Source organism: Trichosurus vulpecula, chromosome 5 (assembly GCF_011100635.1).
Source record: "Trichosurus vulpecula isolate mTriVul1 chromosome 5, mTriVul1.pri, whole genome shotgun sequence".
Classification (NCBI taxonomy): domain Eukaryota; kingdom Metazoa; phylum Chordata; class Mammalia; order Diprotodontia; family Phalangeridae; genus Trichosurus; species Trichosurus vulpecula.
The window spans coordinates 69158892-69165373 of record NC_050577.1 but is presented as its reverse complement, the minus strand read 5'-3'; positions in this window follow the sequence as shown (position 1 = coordinate 69165373).

The following is a 6482-nucleotide window of genomic DNA, read 5'->3' as shown; positions in this document are numbered from 1 at the left end:
TGCCAAGAAAAGCCACAGTCAGACGCAGAACAACAACAGCGTAACGATATATTAATAATGTATTATTTCCTGTTATTATAATGTATTGCTATAGCTATGAATGCATGATTTCTTCCTGTTTATTACTCTAAGTTAATAATGCATTATTTCATACTAGTATTTATCACTATTAGTAATGCATTATTTCTTACTATTGATGGTTATTACTATAACGATTATTAATAATTTGTTGTTACTGCTACTACTGCTACTACTACTTCTACTTGCCAGACAGTGTGCTGGGGGAACAAAGGCAAAAAACCTACCCCTGTCCTTAAGAAGTTCACACTCTAATAGAGAGCAGCCATGTACGGAGGAGATACAGACAGAATAAATTGGGAGTGGTCTCAGCATTAAAAAAAACAAAACAAACCAAGGAGTTGGGTTATTCTCTAGGCCTTTGAAAGCCAAACAGGGATTTTATATTTGGTGCTGGAGGTCATAGGAAGTTCCCGGAGTTTATTTAATAGGGAGTGATATGGTCAGACCTATGCTTTAGGGAAGCCAATTTGATCTCTGAGCAGAGGTTGCATTGGAGCAGGGATCCTAGATGAGGAGTCCCACCATCAGGCCCTTTCATTAGTGCAGGCATTAGGAGATGAGGGCTTGTACCAGGATGGTTCCATTGTCCAAAGAAAGGAAGGGTGGTACACAGGAGAAGACAGCACTCGACCACTGATGGGGGGGGGCGGGCAGTGACCAAGAATGAGGTGTGAAGGATGACACCCAGACTAAAGCAAACAAGGCCTGTTATAGTGCTCACATTCTGTTAGTGAGCACTGGCAAAATGTGTTGGTTTATGTGCTGCTGCCCAGAATACCAATGAGAAAAAACCCATCTCTCTTCCTTGGTCATGGGATCATTGCACATGCTGGACACAGAACTAATATGGATTTAGTGTGGGAACCCTCGTCTTAGAAATGAAGCTTCTGGAGGCTGACCAAGCACTACCATAAGTGATCTGTACTAACTGGTTAGTGCTGCCCTCATGCCCAGAAGCAGCAAGGTGGTGTGGGAGTGGACAGAGTGATTGACTTGGAACCAGGAAGGCCCGAGATTGAAATCCTCCCTCCTACATTCACTATCTGTGGGACCCTGGACAGCTTCTTTTAACTTCTTTCAGCCTCAGTTTCCTCATATGTTACTTGGTGATGATAATGGCACCTACCTTACAGTGTTCTAGGGAGGATCAGTGAGTTAACACAGGTAAGGTACTTTGTAAAGTGCTGTGTAAATAATTAGCTATTATCATTACTCCTTGAATCAGAGAGAATGTAAGAGGGATGGGAAACAAAGGGAAATGGGTCAGCTTTTCAATAAACTACTGTGTGCAACTGTGCACGCTCAAGGTCAGTGAAGTTCCCAGCAAACCTCAGAGGGCAGGAACCTGAAACTCTGTGAGACTGTGTTAAATGAAACTGCCTCCTCAAGGCTAACAGGACCAGACAATGGGGCTATTGATGTTGACTAGAGTCTGCGTATTTTTTTTATAAATACTTTGAGCTTTAGGACTCTTAAGACTTTACTTTTAAAAAAAGGTAATATGGTAAATAAATAGAAGTGTAATTGGACATAAAGACAATAGTTATTCAGCATATTTTGAACATAGGTTATGAGATACACAAAGAAGTAAAAGAACGTCTTACTCAAGAAACTTGAGTCTAATTGGGGAGAATTCATAAATTTGATGACTGATTTTTTTCTGCTGTGGATATTAGCTAGGATAAGGTCTTTAGTCAAAACTCATAAAATTAGTATATTTTATAGGAACTCATGTATTTAGATAAAGTTAAATAACTTCCTTTTATTGATACAATCACTTTATTGGAATGACTTTTTTTATATTTTTAATTTTTGACACTTTATGGCTGTTACGTCATTTGACCATCACAACAACCCTGTGAGGGAGATTCAGTTTTTATGTGAGTGGAAAACTAATTATTTCCTGAGAGACAAGACTAGTTATATAATCTTCTCTGCCTCGCCTTCCCTACTACTATTCCCTCCTCCCCCAAATATGTGCAATTATTCAGTTTTCTACCTGCTTTTGGTAGATTGTGTGGAAGGTCTGGGGAACCAGCTTCAAGCCATGTAAGACTTATTTGCTGAGTTTTCTAAGTGACCTCTGGGCTAAATAGCATGCATTTAACTGGCTGGCCTCGAGTGGGGACCTTAGCTGCTTTTGCCTCTCGTGCGTTTTCTTTCTTAGCATCCATCTTGTGAGTCTGCAGAAATGGCAGCTGATGTCTTCTCTTTCTATAGCACTTTGGGGGAGTGGGACAGTAGGGGAAGAGATGAGATGAAAATACCTAACTATTGGTAGGTACGAACTAGTGCCACAGGAAATGGGCATTAGAGTGGCTGTGGTAAAGTTCCAGTGTGGCTGTATGGTCAGCCAGTGCCGACAGAGGTGAAGTGTAATGTGGCTAATTAGCAGTCTTGCATAGCACTGTATTATGGCCCAAAGAATCTGCCTCCCAGCAGAGTACACTGGTAGTAATAATATACTGAACCTTGTTTAAATCATTCTCTTGATACATGCTTCAATTCCCTTAGACTTATAACAATAATATTCTCTGTGAGAATAAATTACTTGCCCTATGCTTGACTTTTACTATTCATTGAGTACCTCTTTTATTTTTCCTTTTATAGGAACCCCTTTGACTTTCAAGCTATAGTCACAAATATTAGTATAACTAGCAATTTTCCTCAGAATGATGAGCTATGAATGTGAGACTAGGAAGCCTACTGGTGTTAATGAGAAGCCAGGCTTCCTTAGAACTGAGCCTGAGCAAACCTCAAAGGCTAGGTAAAGGCCAGGAACTGAAGTAGATTGCCAGCCCCAGGCCCTCTCAATCAAGCCCTTGCCTCTACCATCCATGCTAGATTTCTATAGACTCCTTCCAACACAGGCAGATAACCCTTGAACCCTCAAATGTGAGTGCTCCACAAGGTTCTGTCTTAAGACTCTCCACTCTCCATATACTCCTGGTAACACCATAAACTCCTCTGGCTTTAACCAACATCTCTGTGTAGATGACTCTCACATCTATATATCCAATCCTACTTTCTCCCGAGTTCCCTGTTGGACACTTCAAATTCAACATGTCCAAAACTGAACTCGTTATCTTCATCCCCAAACCTTCCTCTTGTCTATACTTACCTATTTCTGTTGAAGGTAATCACCATCCTAGCAGTGCGCCAGGTTAAAAATCTTAGCATTATCTCAGTCTCCCTACTCTCCTTCCCCTACATGTCCAATAAACTGCCAAATCTTGTCATTTTGTGCTCCATGAGGTGTCTCTCATCCAACCTCTTCTTGTTACTCACAAAAAAAAAAAAACCAACCCCAAACCTTAGTTCAAGCCCTTATCACCTCTCACCTAGATTGATGCAACAGCCTTCTAATTGGTCTCCCTGACTCAAGTGTCTCACTTCTCCAGTCCAGCCTACACATGGTTGTTGCCCAAGTAATTTTCCGTAAATGCGGGTCTGACCAAGTGTCTCCTCTACTCAGTCACCTCCAGTGATTTCCCATTGCCTCTAAGATAAAATACAAACTCCTCTGTTTAGCTTGTAAAGCCCTTCACAAGCAGGTTCCAAGCTCCCTTTCCAGCCTCATTGGAAATTATCCCTGCTCCTGTAATGAAGCAACCAAGTGGACCTTCTGTCTCAGTTACACACACACACACACTCTCTCTCTCTCTGTCTCTCTCCCCCCCCTCCCCTCTTCCCCCCGCCCCCAGCTCTGATCTCCTGCATCTGGGATTTATTCCTTCCTTACTTTTGCCTCATAAAAGTCCCTCCCTTTGTTCTTTAAGATACAGTTCAGTTACCATCTCTAGATGAAGTCTTTTGATTCACCCAGCTGATAATGCCCTCCCTCCAAAATGGCCTGGTGCATAGCTACTTTGTATTTGTTTCTATTTATTCACTATATATTTATGCTGATTATATATGTTCTTGCTGCTTCCCCCATTAGAATGTAAGCCCTTTGAGAGTAGGGATTGTTCTGTTCTTTGTACTGGCTTCCCACCAGCTTAGATAGCATAATGCATGGCATTTCATATATGCTTGTTGCTTGATTGGTTGATGTAAGTGACCCACCTATTGTCTCTCAATTGAATTTCCAAGTTTAAATGACTTACTTTGTATACTTCCCCCATTGCTTTGCTTGAAGTCAGCCCTTAAGAGATATTTCTTGGAAATTAATTGACCTTGTAGTTCTTTGAATAATTAGAGGCTGACTTTAAAAAATATTTAATACCTTGTAAACTTTAAAGAGGTTGCAGTAAACCTAATTCCACTCATTTGAAATTTGGCTAGACAGGTTTACTTTTGTGCTGTCTTCAAAAGAAACCTTTGCAAAGGACATCAAACGTACAAACATTCGCAAATACTTAAGCTATATGAAGTTGTAAACCTTTGAAAATCATCCTTCGGCTCTTTAGAAGCAGTAATTCTCATACAATTGATGTAGTAATTACACATTACCTTAACTCCAATGAAACTGCATTTTAAAAATTGTATAACATACTTTACTCATCAGATTGGCTTATTGGCACAGCTAGGTCAAATCTGAGATTTTTGCTTGTATCAAATCATTTTCATCTGCTACTTGCTATCCTTTAATTTGAGATATTCAACCCAAAAGAGCTTAATTTTAATTCAGGTTTTCTTTTGCTTCATATTGTGGCAGTTTATGTTAGTCTCTTGTAAAAACTATGCATCTGGTTAGGATCTATATCATGCCTTCCCTCTCTCGCCAGTGAGGCTGTTGAAATACTCCTATACAGTATCTGACAAGTGGCACAGTCACTCTTCTAAACTCATTACTAAACCTTGGGCTTCCTTACCCCGCCCACAGTTCTACCCTGGGGAGAAATAGCTTAGTCTCAATCCCAGCATGCCAATCTCTATCATTCACCTGTCATGCAGTCTCAGAAATTGCTAGGAATTTGAACACTCAGAAAAGTGCCAAAGTGATTTCTCATATATGGATTGTGAAAGTATCTAGATGGAGACATTGTCTTTATGCCCTTTCCTGTAGATATAAACAGCACCTCAAATTACAGATAAAATAAAACTTCCCAGAGAATGGGTGGCCCCCTTCAATTATGGCCCCTCCATTCCAAAGCAGCCTGAATCATCTTAGCATCGTAGATTTAACACTGGAAAAACCTTACAGATCTTGCAGTTGATCCCTTTCATTCTACAGATATGCAAACAGGGGTCTTAGGACTTGCTTAATTAAGGGCTGACTTGCTTGCAGCAAATTTTTTGTTCTTGAAGGGGGAGGTGATGCCGTGACTAGCAAATGAATTGGATTACTTTGAAGGAGGGCTATGCAAAGTTACTGGCCTCACTTTCTCCTCCAACACCATCTGGATCCAGTGGCCAGATACCGACCAGGACTACTGGAGATGACCCAGGATGCAGTGGGAGACCTTGACGCTTTTCAAGTCAAATTCTTTAACGGGTCTCAGTAAGGTTTAATGAGAAATGAGGCAGAAAATGGCCTCTTAAAAAATAAAAAAGACTTGAGAGGGGAAGACCCTAAGGGTTTCTGTTTAAAACAAAAACAATTGCTGTTTACATTCACTCTGAGCCAATCAGGGCCCAAACAGTGACCCAATAGGGCTTGGTCTGTGACCTATTGTTGGCCAATCAATGAGAGCACATAGAAGAGCTGGAACTGTCTCTGCTACCTACTACCAGAGTGAGCCTGGGCAAGTGCAAAAACTTTCTTTGGGCTGGTATTTCCCCATCTAAAATTAGGGGTTTGAATTTAATCTCTGAGGTCCCTTCAGCTCTAAATCAATGGTCTTATGTTCCTGTGAGTCTGGTGTCACCAGGTCTCTCAGACTGCAAGGAATCTATATAGGAGAAGAAGCAATGGCTGTCAGAGTTCACTAGACTTCCTGGATCACGGGTGGGGAACCTGCAGCCTGGAGGCCACAATCAGCCCTCTAGATCCTCAAGTGCAGGCCTTTGACAGAATCCAAACCTCAAAGAACAAATCTCCTTAATAAAAGGATTTGTTTTGTAAAACTTGAATTCAGTCAAAAGGCCCCACCCAAGGACCTAGAAGGCCACACTTGTGGTCAAGAGGCCACAGGTTCCCCACCCCTGTCCTAGATTCCTACAAAATTAGTGGTTAAACCAGGTTAGGAAGAGAACGGAAAGGAAAATAAGAGAAAGTATTTAATCAATAAGCACACATGCACCTACAAATTGCAGCTATATGGCACAGCACCAGGCCTTGAGCAGGAAGACCTGAGTTTAAATCTAGTCTCAGACAGGAATTTTCTATGTGACCTTGGGAATGTCACTTACCCTCTGCCTCAATTTCCTCACCTGTAAAAGGGGGATAATAACAGCACTTACCTCTAAGTGTTGTTGGGAGGACCAAATAAGATAACGTTTGTAGAGTACTTTGCTTA